The sequence below is a fragment of the Piliocolobus tephrosceles genome, chromosome 19 (genome assembly GCF_002776525.5).
Source record: "Piliocolobus tephrosceles isolate RC106 chromosome 19, ASM277652v3, whole genome shotgun sequence".
Classification (NCBI taxonomy): Eukaryota; Metazoa; Chordata; class Mammalia; order Primates; family Cercopithecidae; genus Piliocolobus; species Piliocolobus tephrosceles.
The window spans coordinates 43,707,850-43,735,468 of NC_045452.1; the positions used below are offsets into that span (position 1 = coordinate 43,707,850).

A 27,619-nucleotide genomic window follows, 5' to 3' on the forward strand; every position below is an offset into this window, starting at 1 on the left:
CTCCTCCTCCTTCTCCTCCTCCTTCTCCTCCTTCTCCTCCTCCTCCTCCTCCTCCTCCTCCTCCTCCTCCTCCTCCTCCTCCTTCTCCTCCTCCTTCTCCTCCTTCTCCTCCTTCTCCTCCTCCTTCTCCTCCTTCTCCTCCTTCTCCTCCTCCTTCTCCTCCTCCTTCTCCTCCTTCTCCTCCTCCTCCTCCTCCTCCTCCTCCTCCTCCTTCTCCTCCTCCTTCTCCTCCTTCTCCTCCTCCTTCTCCTCCTCCTCCTCCTTCTCCTCCTTCTCCTCCTCCTTCTCCTCCTTCTCCTCCTTCTCCTCCTCCTTCTTCTTCTTCTTCTCTCTGTTTCGTTTCAGAGCCTATCCAGGGAGTGTTGTTTTCGTGAATAGAACTTTCTAGAAAAAAATGAATAAGCCTGAATTGTATAGTTTTGTAGGAAGGTGTCTGATCTGTGTATATATGGCATCTTTATTCCAGGACTTCTCAACAGAAGCAATGATTTTTAGGGGGGCTACTCGGTACTACTGGTGTCTAGTGGGTGGAGGCTGGGGACGCTGCCACATACCCTGCAGTGCACAGAACAGCCCAGCAAAGAAGAATGATCTGACCTCAAATGTCAATAGTGCCAGTGTTAAGAAATCCTGCTTTATTATAACATTTTACTGATTGCTTGCTATTACTTAATTAGAGAAGACATTCATCAAATAGGAGTGAATTTTAGATGTAAACTCATTTGTAGCACAGGTGACTGCTATGTCCTAAGCCCTGATCCAGCCGTGGGCATTACAGATACAAAGAAAGGAAAGGACTTATCCTGCAAGTACTTGTCACCTGGTAACAAGTAAATAAATTCAGGTTTTATGGCTGCAAAAGACAGTTGAGGAACAGGGGAAGAATGGCAAAGCCATCTTTATTTTATTCCAGAAAAAAATACATGTAAATTAAGAAAGCAGTCTGGACAATATACATTTATCTATACCATCCCCCCACCCTCAGTACTTGTAGTTTGATTAAAAGAAGTGAATGTACTTCTATATGAATACTTGCTATGATGGGAGAATAAAGTGTTTGTGTTTTCATCTGTGTCAGTTTTTTAACATGCTGGTGTAAAACCTATCTGTGTCTTGCCAGCGTATGGCTTGAAGCAGAGGTTGATAGGATGCCTCTGTCTTCTTGACAATCTGAGTGTTGCTCCAGTTGCTTGTAGCAATTAGAACTTGTTGTGTAGAAAGACTAGAGTGTTGACTGAGCCAATTCAAAGACCAATTAGTGCAGTGCAAGTGCTTAGAGGAGTAGTTTTCTATGACATGGAACAGGTTTTCCATCAGTATTTAGAGCTACAAGCGAAACCAACATGAAGGAGTATGTATTCGCTGCTCTTAACTTTTTTGGTTTAAAATGTTCCATACATTGTTAAACATTCAGTTGAACTTACTAATCAATGGGCTGCTACCACAAAAATGGCTATTTTTGCAATGACTCCCATTTATAATAATTAAACAATTACAAATCAGTAAAAATAAAATAACACTGAGTTTTACTTTATTTTACTTTTGGCTGTGATGTAATTGGTTAAAAAGAGTTTTTTCCCATCAGTTATTTATATATGGTTTAGACTTCTTATTGTCTTTTATTACTTAAAAAAATAAACCCAGTTTGTTTTTAGTTTTTCTCCTGTGTTGGGATCTCAGCATATGTGTGCCACATTGAATTTCCAGATTTCTAAAGTCATAACTCTGGAAGGGGTCTTTTTATCAAGTAAGAAATAAAAATGGACTCCATGCGAATTTTTCAAGGGGTAAAGTGTTAAATGCATTTGTTCAGCAAGTATTTGTGCAATTACCAGATAGCAGATGGAGAGATGACTGAAGCCCAGAGCCTGTTTCCTGCACTTCTGCGGTTTATACTGCAGGTGTAGGCAAGGGCTAGTTATGCTAGTTACGACCATGTGTGGCCAGAGAGAGAGAGAGAGACTCAAGATCACCGGGTATATTGTGTTATGTCCAGGGCATTGGTGTAAACCTCTCTAAGGAAGTTCAACCGTTGGTAAACTAAACTGGACCGGAGAACTTCCTTTTTAGCACAGGTGGCTGCTATGTCCTAAGCCCTGATCCAGCAATGAGCATTATAGACACAACAAAGGAAAGGACTCAGCCTGCAAGTATTTGTCACCTGGTAACAAGTCAATGGATTCACGTTTTATGATGGGTACAAAAGACAGTTGAGGAACAGGGAAAGAATGGCAAAGGAATTTTTATTTTATTTTAGAAAAAAATACATGTAAATTAAGAAACTAGTCTGGACAATATACATTGATCTGTACCATCTCCCCACTCCTCCCCCAATACCTCTACTTTGTTTAAAAGAGGTGAATGCATTTCTATATGAACACTTGCTGTGCTGGAAGAATGAAGTGTTTTTGTTTCCATCTGTGCCAGCTTTTTAACATGCTGGTGTAAAACCTATCTGTGTCTTGCCAGCATGTGGCTTGAAGCCAGAGGCAGGTTACCTGGCTTCCCTGCTCCATTTCCTACTTGACTCTTGATTTATTCTGGAGACCCCTTCCAAGTGAAAGGCACCTCCAGGCTCTTCTTCCTACCCAGACACATGGATTGCCAAGAAAGGCAAGTCAGAAAGGAATCCAAGAGAGAAACTGAAAAGCAGATTCCCAGGCCGGGGGGTGCTTCAGGTTCATGTCCTAGTGTTTACTCTTCCTCCTTCCCTTCCAAGATCTCTGCTCAGCCATGTGGCCCAATAGCATTCTTGGCAGGGGACAATTGCAGTGTTTCTTCTTGTGGACCTGAAGGCAGAAGGAGCTACGTGTGTCTGCTGGGGGCTGGAGTATCTGACCAGTTAGAGATTTAAATGTAAAATATATAATGTAAGGTGGTATTTGATGAAGTACCAAAATTAGCAGGAGCATTATAGCGTATGCCAGTCTAGCTAATTGAAGCTCTGTAAGCTATATGACATCGGGCAGTGTGTGGAAATACAAAGAGGTTCAGAGAGCTATGCTTGTGTGCAACACAGCAGGAGGAACACCCACCCACAGCATGGATTTGTTACAGGAGAAACCTCATGGCTGCCACAGCTGTGTGTGCTTCAGGGTGCTCCTAGGGAGCTCCCTTCCAAGTCTCCCCTGGGTGACCTGCCTGGCAGAACGTAGCTACTGACCAGAGAGAACCTGAGCTGCTAATGAGAATGGAAAACATAGTTTTCATCAAATTTGCATATAAAGGTGCACTAGAGGGGATGATAATGGGTAAGGAGTGAGCCCATTTGGATCTGAAAACTGGCAGCAGGACTTGGTTGAAGGTGGTGGCAATAAATGGGGGCTGGAGTGGTTGAGGGGGACCTTAAGGGGGGAGCAGTGCATGAGTTGAAGTAAAAGGTCTTGGATTGTTCCAAGAAGGGACATGGACTGTCCCAGCGAAAGGAGAGCGAAGACGTGCGGTTGAGGATGCGTGCCACGCCTGGAGACTGCAGTGGCGGGCTGGATTGGGAGTCTGTATTTCAGGGTCCAAGTGGGTAAAGCCAAACAGAAGTGGGGCAAGGGTTTGAAAGCATTTGGCTACCAGAAAGGGATTGAAGACTTCCTCCTGCGTGTGGTGAGGAGTGACTGAGGTTTATAACAGAGCGGGTGTGATGGGACCCATGTTTTGTGGTTGTAGTATTTAGAATTGCTGGAGGCAAGATAATCTCCAGCCAGGAAATCCAGTGAGGGCCAAATGATCTGGGTGGCGGGTGGTGACAGCTTCGTCTAGGGTGTCAGCAGTGAGAAAACACACACACACACACAGAACATCAGAGTCTTTTAAAAGGAAGAAACAGCATAGGGAAAGAGACCCACATTCAAGAACCAGTATTTGCTACTTACTAATTAGTGATGTGAGTTTGACCAGCCTCGGTGTTGCTGAGTTGGTCTTTGTATCTGAAAATAAAGGTAATTCTCCTTCACCACCTCACTGTGCTAAGTTGCGATGAAGATCTACTAATGAATGGTTACAAGAGCCCTTTGTAAACCCAGGAAGCATCACATAAACTAAGTTGGTCTTATTAAGAGAGGAAGAATCAGCATGATTTGCTGACTGAGAAGGAGAGAAGAAAGGAACCTGCCTTTTTACGGAGAGCAGGAGGAAAGCAGTTGAGCCCCGGGCGGAAACAGAGAGCTCGGGAGGTTTGGGGGCTGTCGAAACAGCCTGGGTTTGAGCAGGGCTATGGCACACACACAGACATTTGGAAGATGGCTGCAGAATCAGGACTGGAGCTCTAGCAAGGCCTAGGTAGGAGGAAATAACCTGTTTGGAGATTCTTGATGCCCTCTATTATTCCAGAAAAATTATGAGGAAGGGGTAACTAATTTTCCGTGTAGTTCACTTTTTTGCTTGTTTTAGGGATAGTATCTGTTTAAATTCTGCTTAGCTACAAGCCGAGAACATTTGGGCTGTGTGTTGATTAAAATATTAAAAAGTAAATTAACAGTAGGGGGACTGTCCAGGTGTGCCTGACCAAGGGGTTCTCAGAACGTGGACACCAGTGCTAAAATGGGAAAGTCCGGGGCAAATCAGGACGCCCCAGCAGGCTGAGAAGAAATAGGAGGAGGTGAGATAGTGACTCCTTGATTATCGCATAGTTGCTAAAAGGGACTCAAGTGGCTATGAGTGGAGTAGCAAGTACAGCTGGCACATATCCTAGTTTAGTAAGAAAAACTCTGTAGAGTTCCAGGGTCTTGTTGCATTTAGGGAAGAGCCAGAAGTGTCTCTCCCGGGAAGAAAGGACACTGGCATGCTCAGAACTCCGATACGCTGTGGTTTGTACTATCAAGTTGGGAGGATACCTGGAAAAATAATGTGGAGATGATCAAGAGTATGCCAGTTAATAAGGACACGTGTATACTCTAGGAGTTACACATTTTGTAACATTACTCTTCAAAATACTGTTCTCTGTGTATCTGATGTGAGTGTATATTCACCTGGTTCAAGACAGAAGCATCTTTTTGAATTTGAACAAAGATCTGCAGGCCAAGAGACCAGGACTGATACGAGGCAGGGTTGGGGCAGGATGCTCCCAGCTGCTCTGCAGGAAGAAAGTGCCGACCGACCTCACCGGCGACGATGGTGGCCCCAGCACGTGAGCCAATGCCACTGAAGGAGCCGGCCCAGGAAGCACCAGGCCCTGGGGTCCTGAACTGTCCAGCAAAAGCGGCCCTGTGAGGTTAGACTCCTGTGGCCGCAGACTCCCTTGTCTGACCCCAGCTTTCAGGATGACCCCAGACTAAATGGGCCTCTAAGAACTGAAGGAGGCAAGAGTCACGTGAGGACTCATCAGCTGCAACCAATTATTCTTGATTTTTAAAAATTAGGCCTTAAACATGGTTACCTGAATGTTATGGGTTGAATTGTCTCCCCCACATCCACACGCTGAAGTCCTAACCCCTAGTGTCCCAGAATGTAACCTCATTTGAAAATAGGGTGGTTGCAGGAGTGATTTGTTAAGATGAGGTCACTATGCTGGGCCCTAATCTGGTGTCTTTATAAAAAGGAGACATTGTCACACACACACACACACACACACACACACACGGAGTGTCGTGAGAGGACGAAGGTGGAGATGGCATGATGTGCCATGGAACAAGAATTGCCAACAGCCCCAGAAGCCAGGGAGAGCCTGGACAGGGAGAGCCTAGAACCGATTCTTCCTCGCAGCCTCATAGGGAACCCACCCTGCTGACACCTTGATCGTGGACTTGGAGCCTCCAGAACTTGAAAACAATGAATGTCTGTTGTTGAAGGTGTTTGTGGACCTTAGTTATAGCAGCCCCAGGAGTTGAATAGGCTCACAGAGTTTCATTTGTACATTTTTCTCGTCTGAAAAATAGAATGCTGCTTTACCATGATTTATTTACCTTTGGGCAGATAAGAAATAAGCAATGGTTTGAGAGATTACCTGTAAACAAACTGAAAACCATCATACTAACAAGGAGAAATCAGAAATATATTTATTTGAGTTAGGTAACATTTTTCAAAAATTATGATTGACAACCACCCCGTAACACCCATCATTTATGAAACTAAATATTAGTTAAGGGCCTCTGAAATTTCCAGTAAAACTGCTAGAAAGATTCTTTTGATCTCTAGGCAGCTCTGAGGACAGATACAACTTCATTCCTTCTGGAAAATGCTTTGTTCTTTGGCTCCACTTAAGGAGGCAGTGGAAAAGCATATAATACATCAGGCTTTCTTTCTCTGTAGAACAAAGTTAATCCAAGTCCTTATCGTAGGAAACTGCACAAGGGATATAATCTTTTAGAAGACATAAATAATTCTCCATAATACTTTTGGAAATACTTTGATCTTTCTGTATACTTCTCCACTGCAAAAGGGTATTGCAAACCTTACTTTCCTTGTTTAGAGATTTGTTAAATGAAGTTAGTCATATTAGACCTTTGAAATTGTGTTTTAAATAGAAGCTCCCAAAAGGACGAAGATAATTTTACTATGTCCTGAAAAATTCTGAATGATGTGCCAGGCGGCTGCCTCCCATGGTTCTAGTATATAGGATGGATTCACAGCACCATGGATGGACTTTTCTGTATCTGATGTTCTTCTGTTTTATTAACTTCATTAATGGACTCTAAAAGATTCTTTAAAACTTCATTCTTCCTTGAACATTTTAATATTCAAGTGGAAGATGCTTTCTCTTAGCATTCCTGCTATACCAGTTCTAATGTTCCCTCTACCCCACTCATACTATTGATTAGGTTGATGAAGGATTGATGGGAAAGGACTCTGGAAAGGAAGGTAAAATCTTAGAAGATCACATATTCCATGATAAGGATCTGAGGTTCCTTCGATGGAGGATGAGGCGCTGGTGAAGAATTTCAAACAAAGGAATGTTGTCACCAGATTTGCATCTCGGAAAACCGCTCTGGAAGCAGCTTAGAGAAGGAGTAGGTGATCTTGGGATGGGGGAATAAGACTAGAACCAGAGAGGCTCAATGGAGAGGCCACTGAAGCTGTCAAATATGGTGGCATTGTGGATGGGGAGGGTAGGCAGGAGGTAGACAGACCCAAGCAGACTGTGTCAACGGCCTAGAGCTACACGTTAGTCATTTCCCTGCTAAAAACACACATATTATTCGTTACTTGACCCAACCTGTTAAAGATTAGTGGTTGGTGCTATTTAATGAGCAAGAAAAGAAAATCAAGAGTTATCATTGGCTGGGCACAGTGGCTCATGCCTGTAATACCAGCATTTTGAGAGGCCAAGGCTAGAGGATCTCTTGAACCCAGTAGTTTGAAGCTGCAGTGAGCTGTGATTGCACCACTACACTCCAGACTGTGTGACAGAGCAAGATCCTGTCTCAACAAAAGAAAACAAAAAGGAGTCACCATTTTGTCCTAGATGTTCCCATCCCAGCTAGGTACATCTCATTCTAGTTAATTCAAGAAATTCCAGATCAAGATACCTGGTCAGGGTAAACTCACACACATTCGTAGAATTCCCTGAGTGGGACCCAGTGATGAGCTAAATTACTATATTTCTTTGCCATCCTGGTCCTCCAAACACCTCTGGGGAGGACATCCTTTTTTTGATGTGCTCAGTCCATGTACAGAGAGTGAGAGGTTAATTCAGCCCAAATTCCTGGCTGTGTCCTGGCTGGTGGGGCCAGCAAGCATTTGTTGAACAGCCTGTGGCCCCCTGTGCTGTGAATACATGGCCCTCTTAAGTGCAGTTGAGGGGAGTAATCTGCTGCCTTTCAGAGTGGGTCCACAGAGGTGACAGCGGGAGTCCTGCTATTTTCCATGGTGGACCCAGTCTTGACCAAAAGCTGGAGAGAGGACCAGATGGAGTTGCTTGCAGTTTGCTAAGGTGAGGCTTTCTCCAAGTCCAGGACCAGGTAAATGCTTGCTACCAGGTAAGATTAAATCTATTTCATGAGGAAGGCCAATAGGTGGCAGAGCGATCTTTCGTACGCTGCAAAGTGAGGACATATAGAGAAATCTTCTGCAGAGCTCCCTCGCTGGCTTCCATTAGCACATACTTTAACGCTTTAACAACCAGGCCATTTTAGAAGTTTTGCACATTTTGTATGTTTATATATGTTAATGCCGAACGTTGTGTAAAATATTTCCAATTAATTAAAACTTCAAGCCCTAGAACAATCAGCCAAAATATTTATAGGTATAATTTATTTACTTGAATTTTGTCTTCTTCCTGTGGCTAGAAAGTTTGTTTTTATTTTAAAGGATATTTCCTCTTTTTCAGCATGTAAAAACAAAAGTAAAAACAGTGATAGTTTATGCTGTTTTAAAATTATCACTCTTCATTGATTTACAAGCAGAATATATAGTGAAGCTTAGTCTCTGTGAATTTAGAAAGTTGAGTATCTAGTAACAAGTTCACAGACATGCTAGAGTTTAGGAATCTCAGAGATGGAAAAGATCTGTTTGAAAACTTAGAATTTTGCTCCTGAAATGGAAGTCAAGGTATTAACCTAGAAATCCTTCTCAATATTATTTTAACTTTATGCCTTTTGCCAATGATTTTTGTTTTTCTTTCCTGAATTAAAAAGTAAGTATTTAGAGCTAATTTAGAAACACTCAAGTGGGAAGAGTTTAGAAACCATCGCCAGGTGTCTTGGTGGCTTTTACAGTTGGCGAATTACCATGTCTGTGGCATTCTGTCTGCCCTGAGCAGTTATCCATGGAGCTTTCTCTAAATCTCTCTAGGGTGAGGTCAGGCATATCATTTAAGGGGACAAACACACACAAAAACCCCTGTAATCAGGATAAATAATATTTTAATGCTATATATTTTTAAAATCAAAATTAATGCAGAAAAAATCTATGATGAACAAGCTATCAAAGTCTAAATAACGACAGGATTTGTAACAGTGCTGAGCTGAACCTGTTCATGCCTAAGGCTCAGGAATGCTGATTCCATCTTTATTTAAAATTTTGATATTTTGTTCATCACGACTTTTAGCATTGATCTTGGTTTTTAAAAAAGATTGCATTAAAACATGATTGATTTTGATTCCTGCATTGTTTTGTTGCCTCTTTAAATTTTGTGTCCAAGGAGAGTGCCTGGCTGTTTTCACCCTAATTCTGCTGCTGGTTGTGGTCTACTCACTCCCGTAGTTTTGTCTCCCTGCTTTCTGAACGAGCTGTTCTTCAGATGTCTAGAGGCCATTCGCACAAAAATGATCGTGGCCCCTCTAATGCCTGTTTGTAATCCGAAAGTAAAACACCAGTGACCTGCAAAGTAAGTGTAAGGATTGCAAATTGCTACTGTTTTCCATGCCAACTTTAATTTTTTAAAAGTATGTATTATGTTCCTAAACAGCTTCTTCTGTTTCTGCTGTTTTTCTTTCTGATTGGCTCGTGACTCATACACACACTCAGTGTGTGCGTAGGGGAACCTCGCTCCACTTCTGTAAAAAGCTCAGATTATTTCTGACGGCATTACCTTTTCCAGAGGCCTTCACAGCCCTTGCTGACTGTATGATTGCTTTTTAATCAGATCTCGAATTAAAAATATTGCTAAGGACGTAGACGTTTTCATTTTAGCCATTTGAGTATCCACGTAATAGTCCAAATGAATTCAAGCCTTCAGAGGATTTGCGCCGAATCACTGCCTCGGGGATTTGTTGTAGGGGACAACTGTTTCTTTCCCACCTTTGGCTACAGGGAACAGCCTTTCTTCTTGGACTTTCATTCTCCCTCCCTATTTTCTACTCCTGATCCCTGTAGAAAGTCGTTCCGTTCCACAGAAAGTCAGTTGATTGGATTCCCCTCTGTCTACAGCACTTTTCCACACAGCTGTGAAGTTGATTCTACCATGACTATGTACCATCTTACCACTTGTTGATGGAATTTGCTTGGAACTGCTTGTCACAGGCAGCACTTTTTTATGAATGGAGATAAACCTCTGTTAAAGAGCAAAGTGGAAATGTTCGTTCTGCCCTATTCCTTCTTGCTCTCTAGCCAGCCATCACGTGTATGGCAGTCTCCGCCCCAGAGGAGCTGAGACTTGGAGGTGGGCCCAACCTCAGTGAAAACTCCAGCATTCTTGACAAAAAAAAGAAAAAGAAAAACCACCACCAACAACAAAAACCCATGCGTTGCAGAAGGGCAAAGCCTCCTCTTAGCTCTTTTTTTTAATTTTTTAGATGGAGTCTCGCTCTGTCACCCAGGCTGGAGTGCAGTGGCACGATCTTGGCTCACTGCAAGTTCCGCCTCCCGGGTTCACGCCAATTCTCCTGCCTCGGCCTCCCAAGTAGCTGGGACTACAGGCGCCCGCCACCACACCCGGCTAATTTTTTCTATTTTTAGGGCAGAACGAACATTTCCACTTTGCTCTTTAACAGAGGTTTATCTCCATTGATAAAAAAAATGCTGCCTGTGACAAGCAGTTCCAAGCAAATTCCATCAAAAAGTGGTAAGATGGTACATAGTCATGGTAGAATCAACTTCATAGCTGTGTGGAAAAGTGCTGTAGGCAGAGGGGAATCCAATCAACTGACTTTCTGTGGAGTAGTATTTTTAGTAGAGACGGGGTTTCACTGTGTTAGCCAGGATGGTCTCAATCTCCTGACCTCACGATTCACCCGCCTTGGCCTCCCAAAGTGCTGGGATTGCAGGCGTGAGCCACTGTACCCCGCCAGCCTCCTCTTAGCTCTTAACTCCCTCTCAGGTAAAGCAATACTTACTCCACAGTCTTGCTTCTCATGATAAACAGGGAACAAAAAGGAAAAGGTTAAGTATGAATACAAATTGGACAAGTGTAAGTTTGAGACCTGGGTTCCTTAGGGAACATTCTGTGAATGTGTAATTTCAGTCCTACTTGGGTCAATAGCATTGGGTTTATTTGTTCATTGGACCTCAGAACAATAATTGATATATAGGACATACTTTTTAAAGGCAGATTTTAGAAACATTTAACTTAAAATACTTCAAAGCAAAAGAGATTTTTCTGCTAAGAATCAGGCTTTAGTTATTCAAACAGAGAGTAACTTTTTCTCCAAAAATTCCAGACACAGAAAGTGTCATTCTTAATATGTCAATTCCCAATTCGATTTGTTATTTTTGAAGTAATTAACACAATATTTTTACTTTTATGATTATTCTATAATTTACATTTTGGGGGCTATCTTCCCTGTCTTTAAGTAATTCTGGAGCAATCAAAGCAAAATAAAATGACATACTTAATAAGTTAGTTATTTTTCTTCTTCCAAACATGTTTAAACTCATGTTGGAAAGAAAGTTGGATTACTTACTTCTTAAGGATATAAATGTATATCCTGTCTTTTCCTGAATACACAAGAAAACTGGGTTAAGCCACTTTATTTCTTTAAAATTATTCTTGGCCAGGCTTCGGGAAAATCTGTTAGCTTGTCAAGATAAATTTTACAAGCAGTATCCCAGGTTATGGAAACCATTGCAAAATATCCGAGAGATAAAGGACCTTTGCAGAACTAGGGTTACAAATGTGTTTATATATATATTTTTAAATATATATATGTATATGTACTGTGAGCACTCAAAATATTTGGAGTGTTATGTAAGTGAGAGACAGCTTTCATTATTTCATTTTATTTTTTAAGAGATACTGCAGCAAAAGAAGATTTAACATGTTAAGGGAGCACTTGGCAAAAACGCATACTCTCAAATGTTTTGAGAAGCAATGTTGTGTTCTGCCCAGACTATTTTCTGTGGACGACTGTGTAGCGTGTTGGTTTTGTCTCCTAATGTTTAGTGAACGTTATGAATGACGCTCACTAAACAAGACCTCACAGCAACCAAATTTTCTATTATTTTGTAATTTTCTATCCTGTTTGCCATAAGGCCTTTCATCTTTTGCTTGATTAGAATATACTCATGCGTGTTATGCTTTTTCTTAAATTTCTGTAAGTCATCAAGTGTCTGCCTCCAGTTTCTCCTTTTGATGGCAAGATGCCTGCTTCCTTTCTACCTCTGACATAGAGTGCCGCTTCCAGACTATTGGCAAGAAAGGCCACGTAAAGAAACCATGGCCTACCTCTTACGAAGTTCCTTCTCATTCCATAATGAGTGGAGAGTTGGGTTGTCCTAAATTGGAAGCACAGGTCTTGGAGTCAGATGAGCCTAAGTTAAAACTCATAACCCACTCACTGGCTGTGTGACACTGGGCAGGTTTTTACCCTCTCTGAGGTGAGCTCTTTCCTCCTCCATCTCCTAAAGCTACTGTGAGAACTGAAGGAGACAAGGTCTCTTGAGTGCTTAGCACGGCTTCAGTGCACTGTGGATGGCCGATAAGCAATATTGGTTTTGTACCGTTGCCACTGTTATTATTATTAGTAATAAATTGCAGGATCCTCCATAGAAGCAGGTGATGTACAGGATGTGAGGCGAAAACAAAAGGCAGAATGGTTGTAGGGCAGGGGGTTATGTATGGGTGTGGGTATTGTGTGGATGGGAGATTAGGAAACCAAGAAAGAAGCTCCATGTGCAGTTGTTGAGGACATACAGAGCAGACCACAATCCACAGCCATGAAGTCTACCTTCCAGGAGAGCTCAGTTCTTCTTTTCATCAGACTATAGGCCTGTACTGAGATGGTCATGTTTCACCATGCACAAAAATCAATGCCTAGGGAACCAAATTCTGAAGTCAAACTCTTAAAAATCCTCCCCTTCTAGAAAGGCGCCATTGAGACGATCCCTACATCTCAGTCCTAAGCATCCCAGCCCTCCATGGCATCATGTTGTCACCATTCCCAGGACCTTCTTCCCTGATAGGTCATCTGGACCATCACTGCTGGGTAGGGTCCCAGGTTCATGGCCCCAGACAAAAAGCTTCCTGGTCATTGCTGGGCTCTCCCCTTTCCTCTCCCACAGTTTGGCTGGTGTTCTCTACCTCCTGTCTGGGTCCTGTCCTTCACCTGCCTTGGTGGTCCCTTTGTCCTGCTTAGGTCAGCCCTGAGCAGCCATAGGGCTTAAGTAAAATGCCAGAAGGTTTTCCGTCTTGCCTTATGGGTGCTACTCTTCTGACCCGACCCATTCTCATCTTACCAGGGCATATAACTCTGTCTTTTCCTTTCCTGTCTGTCAAAGCTCAAGATGTTTCATATTTATTCAAGCTATTTTTCACTCTTACTGAGTTGTATTGGTTTCTCTAATCCCTCTACTACATGAGTCAGCAAGACTCAACATTTATTTGATAGAGAACTTATTTTTTAATATTTTAAAAAATAAAATTTATTTTTAAGTTGAAGGATATTTTGAGTCAATTAGAATTAATTTTGAATAGGACTGAGATTAGGAGCCTGAGAAGAATATCACTGACCATAATCAAAGAAGTAGAGTGATCCAATATTCTTTTTATTTATTCATCCTTCCCCCTTTAAAAATCTGATAATACATATAGCATAATATTTATCATTTTAACTATTCGTAAGTTTACAACCCAGTGGCATTAAAATATACTGACAGTGATGTGTACCCATCACCACTATCTATACCCAAAACTTTTTCATTGCTGCCAGCAGAAACTCTGTACCCATTAAGCAAAAGCTTCTCCTAACCCCAACAGCCCTTGGTAACCTTTATTTGTTCATCTTTTTAACCATTAAGAAGCGAACTCGGCTAGCTCACGATGTGTATTGGTTTTCTATTGCCCAATAAGAAATTACCACAAACTTAGTGACTGCAAACAACCCGTATCAATGGTCTCACAGTTGCTGTAGGTAGGAAGTCCAGGCTGCGTATGGCAGGGTTTTCTGCTGATGGTTTCACAGACCACAACTAAGATGTTGAACGGACTACTGTACTGTTCTCATCTGAAGGTGCTATGGTTCTCCTCTGAGGCTCAGGATCCTTTTCCAAGTTCACTGTTAGTGGGATTCATTTCTTTGTGTATGGCAGAGGTCCTTATTTCCCTGCTAGATGTTGGCCCAGGAAGGCTTTTGGCTTCTAGAGACTGCCTGCCATTCCTTGCCATGTGGCCCCTGTAGGTGGTTCACCACATGATAGTTGCTTCTTTCAGGCCAACAACAGCGCATCTCTCTGACTTTCTTCTCTGCAACCAGTTGGAGTAAACACTCTTAAAAACCTCGTTTGATGAATTAGGCTCATCCCAAATAATCTGCCATTTGCATATAATGTAATATAATTCCAGGACTGATACCTTATTGTATTCGAAGGTTCTGGTGATACTTGGAGGAAGGGATTTTATAGGGCTTGCATACACCAAGACAGGGTATCTTGGGGACCATCTTAGAATTCTGGCCCCACATTCTACTAGGGCCAAGATCCCTCTGCCCAAATGCTCTTTAGTAGTTCTTTCTGTGCTTAATTTCTACCAAGGCATTTCTAGTGTTCTGCTTTATAAGACTGTGCAGGTTGGTTACCAAGACAAAGGATGTAAGTTGCCACCTTTAATTAACATGAACTTGATTAAGTCCTTTCACTTTCTCAATTATTTAATCCATGTCTGTACATATGGAATTATCAGTGAAGACTGTAAATCTGTGTGGTGTGACAGGCAATCATGTATTCACTCAACAAACAGTCACTGAGCATTTATTAAATGCCAGGTCCTACGCTGGGTGCCAGGGGGCTGGGACTTCTTCCAGTTGCAGATGTATGTTTAAGAGATCCTCTTTTTCATTGTCTTAGTCCATTTTCTGTTGCTTATAACAGAATACCTGAAATTAGTTTATAAAGAAAAGGAATTTATGTTTTGCAGTTATAGAGGTTGAGAAATCCAGGGTCAAGGGGCCACATCTAGTGAGGCCCTTCTTGCTGGTGGGGACCCTGTGTAGAGTTCTGATGTGACACAGAGCCTCATATGGCCAGGGAGCTGAGAGTGCTCACCTACTTGCTTTGGCCCTTCTTCCTCTTCTTAGAAAGCCGCCAGTTACACTGCCACAATAAGCCATTAATCCATTAACCCATCAATCCATTAATCCATGGGTGAATTCATCCACTCATGAATGCAGAGCCTTCATGACGCAATCACTTCTTAAAGGCTCCACTTCTCAATACTACCACATTGGGAATTAAGTTTCAATAGGAGTTTTGGAGGGCACATTCAAACCATAGCAGTCATTTCTCACTGAGGATACACCAGCAATCAAAGCAGTTAAAAAGTCCTACCTTTCTGGAGCTGACATTATCAGCAAGGGAGACAGAAAGTAAATATCACAGATGATACAGTATATAATGGGCCAGAGGGTGATAATGTTCTGGGGAAGGAGTACTGGGTGGTAGACTAGAAGGAGAGTTGTAATTTTCAAGAGTGATCTTGAGCAATACGAAAGTCTTAGAAATACCAACCAGGTTTGCCTGGTGCAGTGGCTCACACCTGTAATCCCAGCACTTTGGGAGGCAGGTGGATCACGAGATCAGGAGACAGAGACTGTTCTGGCCAACATGGTGAAACCCCGTCTCTACTAAAAATACAAAAGTTAATTGGGCATGGTGACGCGTGCCTGTAATCCCAATTACTTGGGAGACTGAGGCAGGAGAATCGCTTGAACCAGGGAGTTGGAGGTTGCAGTGAGCCGAGATTGTGCCACTGCACTCCAGCCTGGGTAACAGAGTGAGACTGTGTCTCAAAAAAAAAAAAAAAAAAAAGAAAAAAGAAGAAGAAGAAGAAATACCAAACAGATGATAGTCTGAAGCCATTCTTGAAATTAATCAACAGAGAGGCCTTTACAAGACATCTGGCTCCATGACATGTTGTGCTGCATGCTGTTTAAAGAGAATTTTACATCCATAGACCCAACCTCACAGAGTGAGCAACTGGAGTCCCATGCACACCCGGAGACAACAAAACAGAGTAATAAAATGAAGCCAATGGATAATGTAACGTTCAGACCGAAGATATGCTGAGAGCTAGCCCTCGGTGAATTTTAAAAAGGCTTCAGAGATTATTTTGGAAACTCTTACCTTGAACCTCCTTGGCTTCAGCAATGTCTCTGGAACAGACACAGAGCCAGGTGAATAGTGGAGCTGGAGGAACTTAGAAATGACCTCGTTCATCCTAACCTTTGATGTACTAGTTTAGGAGGAACCTTTTATCTACTGATTTAGGAAACTGTAGTTGCAAGAAGTAGTGACGTCCCAAGGTCACCCAGAGAGTGGCAAAGCTTGGATTAAGCTTGGCCCTCCTCACTCGTCATCCAGTGCTCTTCCCCCATACCTTCCAGAAATGGGCCTCAGGATAGCCCTCCCACTCCTGCACACTCGTACCACACGATGGAGTTACCTCCCTGCTCTCCTCCAGCCCCTATCAAAGTTCTCCTGGCTCTCTTCAGGCTATAAGGGCCCCAAGAGAGGAAGTATACTTTATTTGATGCTGGATTAGTTTCCTGGGGCTGCCACACCACAAACTGGGTGGCTTAAAAAAGGAAATGTATTGTCTTGAGATCAGAAGTCTGATATTAAAGCATTAGAGGGTTGGTTCCTTCTAAGGCCGTGAGGGAGAATGTGTTCCAGGCTCTTTCCTAGCTTCTGAGGGCTGCTGGCAATCTTTTGTGTTTCTTGGATTCTAGACACATCACCCCATCTCTGTCTTCATCTTCACTTGGCATTCTTCCTGAGTGTGTGTGTTTCTGTGTTTAAATTTCCCCGTTTTATAAGGATACCAGTTATACTGTATTAGGGGCCTGTTGCAAGACCTCATCTGAACTAATTACATCTGTAATCACCCCATTTCTAAATTAGTCACATTCTGAGGTACTGGGGGTTAGACTTTCGACATATGAATGTTGTTGAACCCATGACAATTCAATGCACAGCAGATACTATCGCACCAGCAAGCAGCATAGAGGCACTCAATAAAAATGTGATAAATAGATGTGAATACGTTGTCTGCACTGGTTTTTACCTTGTCATCATCTGTCTCTTTGTTGATTTATTTATCTTTCCCAACTCTTAGCGTCTCTCAAGCTACTGTCTGCCCATCAGCTATGGGATCTAGTCTAGAGATGGATCAGTGAGAGAGGGCTACACAGCCTCTCCCAGTTCCCAGAGGTAGCCTTAAGGGGATTTGCCCCAAAGGAAATGTTGATTGGTGTACATGGGACAACAGGAGAAAAACATGCACTTAGCTGGATATTTTGAAGGTGGCCTCTAAAAATGACACAGTGAGGCCAAAACTTACCTGTGATTCTGTCTTCCCTACAAATCCCAAACTCCAGCAGTCAACCAGTAGAGCATCTTGGTCAGGTTCTTCTAGGCGCCTTGTTCTAGTCAAATCTCACCACAAACATTTTACAGCTGCAGAAACAGAGGAAGATTCTAGCATGCACATTTCAAGGCTCAGTACTAATCTTACTTCCTCCATAAAGAATTCTAGGATTTTTTCAACCAGAAGGGCTGTCTTCCTCCTCTGAATCCCTGTAGCAAATACCATATTCATCATGCTCAAGACTGTTGTCCCAGAATTAATTTTATCCTAATTGTTGGCCAAGAGATTCAACACAAAAGTAAATGGTTAGGGTAGTCCAGAGATGGTCTTACGTATCAGGAGAGTAAGTTTTCAGGTTCAATGGTGCCAAGAAATTCTTCCTTTATCATAAATAACTCTTTATACTCTGATATTAGAAATTCCTTCTAGTGGAGGAAGGTGGTGTATAATATAATTATCAAGATAAGACATCTACTTTAGTTTATACTAAGGTGTGAATGACTGATATAATGACCTTCTCTAAGATAAGGTTTTGATAAAGATAAGGGAGCATGGCAGTACAGAGGTTGCCTGAAGGGAAGATGGAAGAGGTGGTTGGGAAACAACCAATTCATGAGGAAAGGGCCTGGAAGTAGGAGACAGATGCCACTGGAAATTGATTTTCTTTACAATTGTGTTTGTAGCCATCTGTGGAGGAGAAAAGAAGACATTAAAGTTTCTGGATCCTTTGGTTCCCAAAAGAATCATTCCCCTCTGCCTATTGGGCTGCTATGTCTTACCTTTTTAATATAAAGGGTTTCTTTACAAAGAAGTGTGAATGTCTAGACATTTATGAATATGCTGGAAGCTGATCAACTTTATTCTTGAGCCTGATCTTATCCTACAATTGAAAGTATATTTATAGATGTCCACCTAGATGACAATACAAAGTCACCAACTAAACACTAGTATTTCTGTGAAATGACTGAAAAAAGTAGGTCAGTTTATGGAAACCTCTCTGAGAGGCTGTGAGTTTAGTAAGTTTCATGGTACTTATGAGTCAGGGCAGAGCTCCCAGGACAGCTGCCTGATAGAGGTCCCTTCTGGAAAATTTAAAACATGTCTCATCAGACTGGTAAATGTGCTAGTGAGAGTTGAAGATCCATTTACTATCTGTGGGAGAAGGAAGTTTATTATATTTGACCAACTGATGGTTGTGTCCTAATAAAAGATATGTCTCAAATTCTGTCTAAGTCGTCATTCTAAAGCATGCCAGAAATTTTGAAGGGAAAGCTCAGCTAGAGACGAGCCAAAGATCTGTCTTGCATCTCCAACGCATAACTTAAGCTGAGTTATTGGAACACGCACACATTCACAGTATTACAAAAAAAAAAAAAAAAAAGGTCAGCTGTGGCGACCACCAGGAAGAAATGCCAGACACTACCAGTTTGGCTGTGCCCTAACGTATGTTCGTTCATGGGCATGCAGCCAAGATAGGGCCTCTTCTTCAGTCCAGGGCTGACTTAATGCTTCATTACCTTACTCACCTCAACACAGGATGTAATGTTGAGCATTGAACAGCAATAGCTGGCAACAGAAATCAACATAAATTACTGTGGGTTTAAATAGTTGGATGTTTTTCCAGAGCATAGTTCTAGTCTATATTCTGAAAATAATTTGATAGGGTACTTAAAAAACAATGGATCTTTGCTCTTAAGTCAATTTAATCTCGTATTTTCTTATTGTGACAATTTCCATGTAGCATGCAAAATAGAAGTAAAACGAAGCTCTGATTTTCCTTAGTGAGCTTCTGCCTTTTCCAATAACTGAGTTTTAAAACTAAAATAAAAGCAAAAGACTAATTTTATATGCATTTGTTAAGTGTTCATTGTATGTTTAGTGTTCATTGTATTAGGTGATAAGATTATCTTACAAATACTTTAAAAATATTATTATTATTTACAGATAAGGTCTCATTCAGTGGTCCAGCTGATACAGACTATATTCTTATTGTTTTAATTGGCCCCTTTATGTCTCTAGACTGGAAACTCTGTGAGCGTTGACCTTACATCTTTATCCCAGCCTCCACCAGGAGAAACAGAATGGAAACAAATTAAGCTAAGGAGAAAGCAAACCTAAAAATGCAAATTCACTTGGGAAATAATGAACGGTGAAAAGCTTTTAGAAATAATAAAACAAAATTACATTTACTTTTGTTCATTAATTTATTTTATGACCGTTTCATGAACATTTGTTCTATACAATGGTATTTGAGAGCTTAAGGATCATATTGTCTTTGGAATACCAAATTAAAGAAGCATACTATAATAAAAAGCTGAATGAAATAGAATATTTTTAGATACCCTTCTAGCTACACTACTATTCATAAAATGCTAAATGAGATGTCCAGTTGCAGCCATGATGAATTAATGAGTTTTAGACATAGCTGCCAATTAATGAAAGTAAGGAAAATACATGAGGCAACTACTTTCAGATATTAAATTCTACAGTTAATGCAAGGCTGTGCTCCTCAAAAGAAGGGAGACACATAAAGTCAACCCCACATTCAACTCAGTCTTTTGCCTGGGTACACTTTCCAACCTGTGACACAAGGAAACAGAACCAACACTGGGCAGAGGAAACAGACTAGAGGCTGGAGCAGCATTAGTAACTGAGTTTGTTGGTTGAGGCACTAGAGAGAGAGGAACCTCACAGAGAAGGAGTTCTATATATCACCATAGGGATTCCCTGGAGTTTTGAGTGACATACTAAGCTCTGTGTGGGCAGATAAGACTCCATGAGGTCAGGCAGAGCATAGTTGTTAGGTACTGTGAGATGAATGGAGAATCCTGAGGACACATAGTGTTAAGAGATGTTGGGGTGCTAATGAACCAAAGTTGAAGTTCCAATTTTAAAGGAAAACATCAACATAATGAATGAACAGATGGGAACTACCAGCTATCAAAAAGAACAAGGTAAAATTTCTATAACTTAAAAATAAAATAGCAGAAATAGAAATTTCCCAGGATGGCCTTACCAGTGGATTGGAAAATGCAGTAAGAAAAAAAAGGAGTGAATTAACATAGAGGTCGATGGAAACTACCCAAACTGAAACACTGAGATGGAGGAGAAGGAGGAGAGGAGGAGACGGAAAAAAATACAATGAGAGCTTCAGTGACCTGTGGCACAATATCAAGTGATCTAATGTATTTATAATTGGAATCCTAAAAAATAAGGAGAGAAATTGGAGAAGAAAAAAAAGGAAGGATAAAAGATCAAGTTATTTCCAAATTTGGCTAAAAATGTCAATCTGCAGATTCAAGAAACTCAAATAAACCCAGACAAAGAAAATACAAAGCAAAGTCATTTTTAGGAGCACTATAATAAAATTGATAAAAACTAAACAGAAAATTTAAAGCATCCAGAGGAAAAAGACAAATTAGATACATAGGAAGAATGATAAGAGTTATTTTAGACTTCTGGCAAAAACAATATAAACCAGGAGACAATGGAATAATATATCTACAATGCTGAAGAAACAACAAGATTAACATAGAATTCTATATATAGCATATATAGCCTGTGAAAATAAACGCAAGATGAGAACATTTTTCAGGTAACCAAAACTTAGAGAATGTGTAGTAGATCTACACTTCAAAGAATGTTAAAGGAAATTATGCAAGTGGAAGACAAATGTTACCAGATGGAAATCTGGATATTCAGGAAGAAGTGAAGAGTGACATACCTTACAAATATGTGGAAAAATATAAAAGATGCTCTTTTCTCAATTATTAATTTCTCTTTAAGCAAGAATAATAAAAATAATAAAAATGTATGGTTTATAACATACGTAGAAAAATATATGGCAATAGTAACACAATGGATGGGAGAAGGTAAATGAAATTATACTTTTATTAGTTTCTTATATAATAAGTGTTATATTATTAATTCAACATAGATTATATTGTGCTAAAGACAAATATAATCCTTAGGGCAACTACTGAAAAATAATAAATGGTGTTCTAAAAATTCATAAGGGAAGATAAGAGCATATTATAAAATACAAATTGAATTCAAAAGGAGATGCAAAAGAGAAAAAAAAGGAAACAGTGAACTTCTGAGACAAAAGAAAACAAATAGAAATGTTAGAAGAGTCAGCCATACAATCATATTATTAAATATGAAGGCATTTACTTAAAGTACAAACATTATAAGCCTTTTTATAAAAAAAAAAAAAAAGCAAAACTCAGCTATATGTTGCTTGCAAGAGATTCACTTTAAATATATAGGCATGGCTAGGTTAAACAAAAAGGATAGACAGGCTAAAACATGCAAATAGTAATCACAGGAAAACAGAAGTGGCTATATGAATATCAACAAAATAGACTTAAAGGCAAGTATTACTTGAGATAAAGATACTATTTTTAATGATACAATTTTCAAAAAGATATAATCCTAAATATGTATGCATCAAAAACAGCAATCTGAATGCAGGAAGCAAACTTTTAGACATAAAATGAGACATAAACAAGGCTATAGTTATACTTGGATAGCTCCATACCATTCCCTTAGGAATTGATAGAACTAGACAGAAATCAATAAGTCTGTAAAAGATTTGAGCAGTACTATCAACCAAGTCTTTATGGTTTATATTTATGAGAATGACCAGCCAACAACCACAGAAATATACTCTTTTATAGGACATATGAAATATTCACCATGATAGACCACATTTTGGGCCACAAAATAAATTTCAATAGATTTCAAAGAAGTGAAATTATATAGAGTATGCTCTGTGACCACATCAGCATTATATTGGAAATCACTAACAGGACATCTAAAACATCCTCACATATTTGGAAATTAAGCTACATAAAATTAAATTACTCATGGGTCAAATTTGGGAATTTGGAAATATTATGACCTAAAAGATATTGAAAACACAATAGATAGAAGTGTATGAGAGTCATCTAAAGTATTCTTTAGAGAGAAATTGGTAGCCTTAAATGCTTATATTAGGGAAGAAAGAAATGGTTTAAAATAAATGATATATAAACTTTCATCATAAGAAGCAGAAAAAGAAGAGCTAATTGAACTCAGATGAAGTAAAGAAGAGAAACTAAGAAACAGCAGATATAAATGAAAGAGGAAATTGACACAAGATTGAGAGAATAAATAAAATTTAAACTTGTTTGTTTGAAAAATTAATAAAATTGATAATCCTCTTTGTAGGTATAATAAGAAAACAAAGAACAGAAATCACTATCACCATATTATGAATAAAATAATAAAAGCAACACTAAGGTCCTTCAATCTTAAAAGAAAAAAAAAAGTTAGGAACAATTTTTATACCAAGATATCAGGCCAATTGAAATAAATAAATTTTTTTTTGTATTAAACTAAAAATTTAATGATCTTACAACTTAAGTAAATTGTATTAAAGAAAATGTCACATGGGTTTTAAATTAGCAATAATTCACACCATAAACTTTTTTTTTGTACTTTAAGTTCTGGGATACATGTGCAGAATGTGCAGGTTTGTTACATAGGTATACATGTGCCATGGTGGTTTAAATAAATTCTTCTAAAAAACAGATATTTGCAGAATGTACACAGAAAGAAATGGAAATTATCAATAGTCTGATGTTGAAATAAATTTGTAATTTAAAATCTCACAAAAAAAGACTCCAGTTCCAGTTAGCTTTAATGGTAAACTCTCTCAAATATTTAAAGAGGAAATAATACTAACCTTACACAGATTCTTTTAAAATTAAATGATATAGATTACTTCCCAAGAGGCCAGGACAACCCTGATAAAGACATTTCAAAAAAATTTCATGAATATAGATGAAAAACTTCTGTAAAAAATATTAACAAATTGAATCCACAATATATAGAAAAGAATGATACATATCATGCCATTTGTGTGTGTGTATGTGTGTGTTTTTCCAATAAATACAATGCTGGCTAAACATTCAAAATCAATCAATGCAATTTAGAAAATAAGGGACAAAAATCACATTTTCATCTCAGTAAGTAAGGAAAAAACAGATAGAAATAGAAGGATATTTTCTCAGATGACTAAAGGGCATGCACAAAGATCTATAGTTCACATTATACTTAATGGGGAAAAAATGGATGTTTTTCCTTTAAGGTTGAAAATAAGGAAATAATATCCACTCTCATAATTTTCAACATTGTACTAGAGTTTCTAGCGTATTCCTTAAAGCTAGAAAAGAAAACATTAGGTTATCTGTATTTACATACAGACTGTATATTAGAAAATGTTAAGGAATCATGGATCGATTACTAAAACCAAAAAGTGAATTTAACCCCGTCTCTATTAAAAATAAAAAAAATTATCTGGGTGTGGTGATGGGCGCCTGTAGTCCCAGCTATTTGGGAGGCTGAGGCAGGAGAATGGCATGAACCCGGGAGGCGGAGCTTGCAGTGAGCCGGGATTGCACCACTGCACTCCAGCCTGGGTGACAGAGCAAGACTCCATCTCAAAAAAAAAAAAAAGTGAATTTAGCAAGGTTGCAGGATACAAAGTCCATATGTATATATATTATACATACATTACCTATATATAAAACCGTACATGTCATTTATAAACAAATCAGATATGTGTGTATATATAAAACCATATATATATAGTTTTAAGGTTGAAAATATAGTTATGCTTAAGGATCCTAAGGGGATGGTACTGATATCTTCAAGCATAACTATATAGCATAACTATAACATATATATATATAAAACATTGTATTTCTATATAGTAGCAACATAATTTGGACAAGAAAATTTAAACTGTACCATTTTACAATAGCATAAAAAATTATATGAACGATCTCTATACTGGATATTCAAAACACTGGTGAGGGAAATTAAGGAAGATCTAAGTAAAATGAAGAGATATATTATGTTCAGAGATTTACAACTCAATATTGTTAAGATTTCTATTCAACCCAAAGTGATCTATAGATTTAATGCAATCCCCACTAAAATCTCCTAGGCTTCTTTTAATTATAGGTGCCCATCGCCACACCCAGCTAATTTTTGTATTTTTAGTAGAGATGGAGTTTCATTGTGTTGGCCAGTCTGGTCTTGAACTCCTGACCTTGTCATCTACCTGCCTCGACCTCCCAAAGTGCTGGGATTACAACTGTGAGCCACTGCGCCCAGCCTATGGGGTCTCAGTCTTTATCTGGAAACTTAACTTTCTAATTCATAGAGTGGCTGTGAAGATTAAATGAGGTGTCCATGACACACAGTAATTAAATAATCAATGTCAACTCTCACCTAGCTCAGGCCTCAGCTTTATCATAGCACTAAATCTTTTTAGGTCGGAGACGACTGTCAACAGAAAAGATGATTCCAAATAGGAATTCAGGTAGTTTCAGTTCTTTTCCATTGTCTGTAACATACATTGACCTATTTCTCAGTGCAGTGAAACGCTAAATCCACCTCTTCCTTCTTGGCCTTGGGGATTTTTTTAAAGGTTTATGTTTCTAGACTTTGTCAATAATCTCATTACAAGATAATATTACTGGTTATGAGTTCCTCTCCCCTTCTGCTGTCCTTGTTTTTGAGAAGCCCCAGCCCACTGGATGACCCTTGGGCATCTCATCCTCGTAGACATTGCTCCTTGATTTCCCTCATCAAAGACATTCCCAGTTTATCATCAGAAATTCATTTTTGCACACTTCCCTTTCTTTTTGAAATAATGACTTTTTCATTATTATATCGAGAAAGAAACACCTAACATGGTCTTTGAAATGTGGTAGGTGTTAAAGGAAACTTTTGTTTTCTTTAATTCTTTTGCAGCCATTACAACTTCCAAAACAACACTTTCTTCCAAGATTTCCTTTCTTCTTATTCCAACCATCTGCTTGGATTCAGCATAATAATTCTCTGTATCTCTCTAAGAGATAAAGATAATGCTCTCAGTTTGGGAGCAAATGAGAAGAAGAGTTAGAGATGGCTCTCAGTTTCACAGCCTGGGGCCTGGGAATTACCAATGACTTTTGCAGAAATAAGGGAGAGTGGAATAGGAGACCTTATGGAGGAGGGAGGGCAAAGACGTTTGGTTTGTATTTGTTAGTTTTAACTTGCTGATGTGAGATGATGGCATATCAGGATTTGTTTAGCAGATAGTTTGTGGGAGAGGCTGAGCTTGTCCTTCCACATTTGGGAGTTACCCATAAATAAGACAGGGATAATAGGAGCTCTGGTCATGGGGAGATCACAAGGGAAAATAGTGTAGGAGGAGGTGAGGATCAGCTGATTACACTCCTAAAGACAGTGTATAGTTTGATGGGGGAGGAATTGGATCCACTGAAGACAGGAGAAAAATCATCAGAGATAAGGGCAGAATTAGATGAGTAATTGTCATGGGTAAGGAGAACATTTAAATACTTTAAACAATCTCGAAATAAATGGTGCTGAGAAGTTAAAGAAGATGAAAATTGAGGAATATCATGGGATTTGGCCTCACAGCATAATAACAATGGAAAACACAAAAAATTCAGTACTTCTGACCAGTTAAAATTGGACCAGTGTGGTATCAAGCACCTGTGTCACTTACTAATTACAGTAACTCTGTGAGACACTGAAATTTATTAGAATCCTATTTCAAAAAAAGAAAAAATTGCGTAGCTAGGCATTAGCCCTTGAAAGAACAGGGGATCCAGCGCTTGGGATCTGACTGCAAAGCAATAGTTCCTTAACATTTAATTTCTACCAAAAACTTACCTCTAGTGTAGGGCTGGAGAACAGATTATAAAACATCAAGGAATTCTTGCATGATGAGGAAGTCAAGGCAGGAGGTGTCAACTACTCTTTCAAGAAATACAGCCGGGATGGGAAGGGTGGAGAGAGTAAATTTGAGTGCAGTTGGGAAAAGTTGAGAGTTTCACTTTTGTTTCTGAGGATGAGGAAATGGGATATAGGAAGAAGAGATGAAATTAACACAAATTAAAAGAGAAGGCAGGGTTTTGTAACTTCATCTAGAAAATTGTGGTAGAATGGGATTAGATATTACTGAGGTAGGTGCAGAAATAGTTTTAGAAAGGTTAAAAAAAAAACACCCAAATTTCCAAGTTGTGAGCAGGGCTGTGAGTGAAGGGGAAGGTACCTTGGAACACAATGAAAGATGAAGACTGGAATAGGGAGAGGAGAGAAGATGAGACTTTCGTTAAAAATAAGAGATTGCTGAGAAGGCAAGTGGAGATGTTATGGCGGGGGGCGGGGGGGGGGGGGGGGGGGGCCTTGCTCCCAGAGCTCCCAAGATGGTGGCAGGCCACTTCCAAAATGGTGGTGGGCCACTTCCAAGATGGTGGCAAGCCTCATGTTCTCTGACCTGGGGTTCTTGGCCTCACAGATTCCAAAGAATGGAATCTTGGGCCATGCGGTGAGTGTTATAGGTATATTAGAAGCCCTGGGTCACGGAAGGGAACCATGGAACCCAGTGACTAGTGTTCAGCTCGATTAGGACGACCCCAGGCACTTAAGTCGTGCAGAAACAATGGCAAGCCTTTAGCCCGATTGGGAGTGGCAATGGGCACCTCGCTGGATCAGGAGCACAGTGGACACCCAGCCGGATCCGGAGGGGTGGAAGTCAGTGGCGGGTCTGCGGTGGTGGCAAACAGCAGTGGCGGATGGTGAGCGAAAGCTCACCTCCAGCCATAACAAAACATGGACCAGAAGAGTGCAGTTGCAAAATTTAATGGAGTGAAATAGAGTGAAAACAGAGCTCCCATACAAAGGGAGGGGACCCAGAGGGGGTTGCAGTTGCCGCTCAAATGCCTGGTTTTAGATCCTGATCCTTGTCCCTCCTGCTGTGCTCTCAGGCAACAGATGATTGGCTAGCTATTTCTTTACCTCCTGTTGTTGCCTAATTAGCATTTTAGTGAGCTCTCCTTACTCTCTGATTGGTCGTGTGTGAGCTAAGTTGCAAGCTGCGTGTTTAAGGGTGGAAGCCGTCACCTTCCCAGCTAGGCTTAGTGATTGTTAGTCAGCCTAGGAAATCCAGCTAGTCCTGTCTCAGACAGAGACTGAGAGAGACCACTCACTCCAGCTAGTCCTGTCTCAGAGAGACTGAGAGAGACCACTCACTCCAGGTCAGAGTGGCCAAACGTGTGTTCATGGTGGATCCCAACTCCTGATAGGAAGAAGAATTTGTAATGCCTGCCCAATATCCTTTGTTGGATAAAGTTTCTACAGAAAACCGTGTGATCAGGTGTGATATTTTAGATTTGTCATTCTGTAATGCAGTCAACTGGGGGAATATGGGGGGTGGATGGAACTTGAATTTGCAATGTATTTAATGGGCTGTTGGACATTTTGTCAACTTAAGGTGCCTGGATTTGAGTTTCACTTGGTGGTATTATATGGAATTGCAAGGTCAAAGCAATTTCAATTTCAAATATTAACATAACTAGAAGTGCCTTGTGTCTTAATTAGGGGTCATCAACT

General features: G+C 40.1%; 1 long non-coding RNA gene across 1 annotated transcript in view; it reads left to right on the top strand.

Moving 5' to 3' along the window:
* The window catches only part of LOC111525625, a 208,284-nt gene that overhangs the window by 169,957 nt on the left and 10,708 nt on the right, over positions 1–27,619 (top strand). The window lies entirely within an intron of this gene.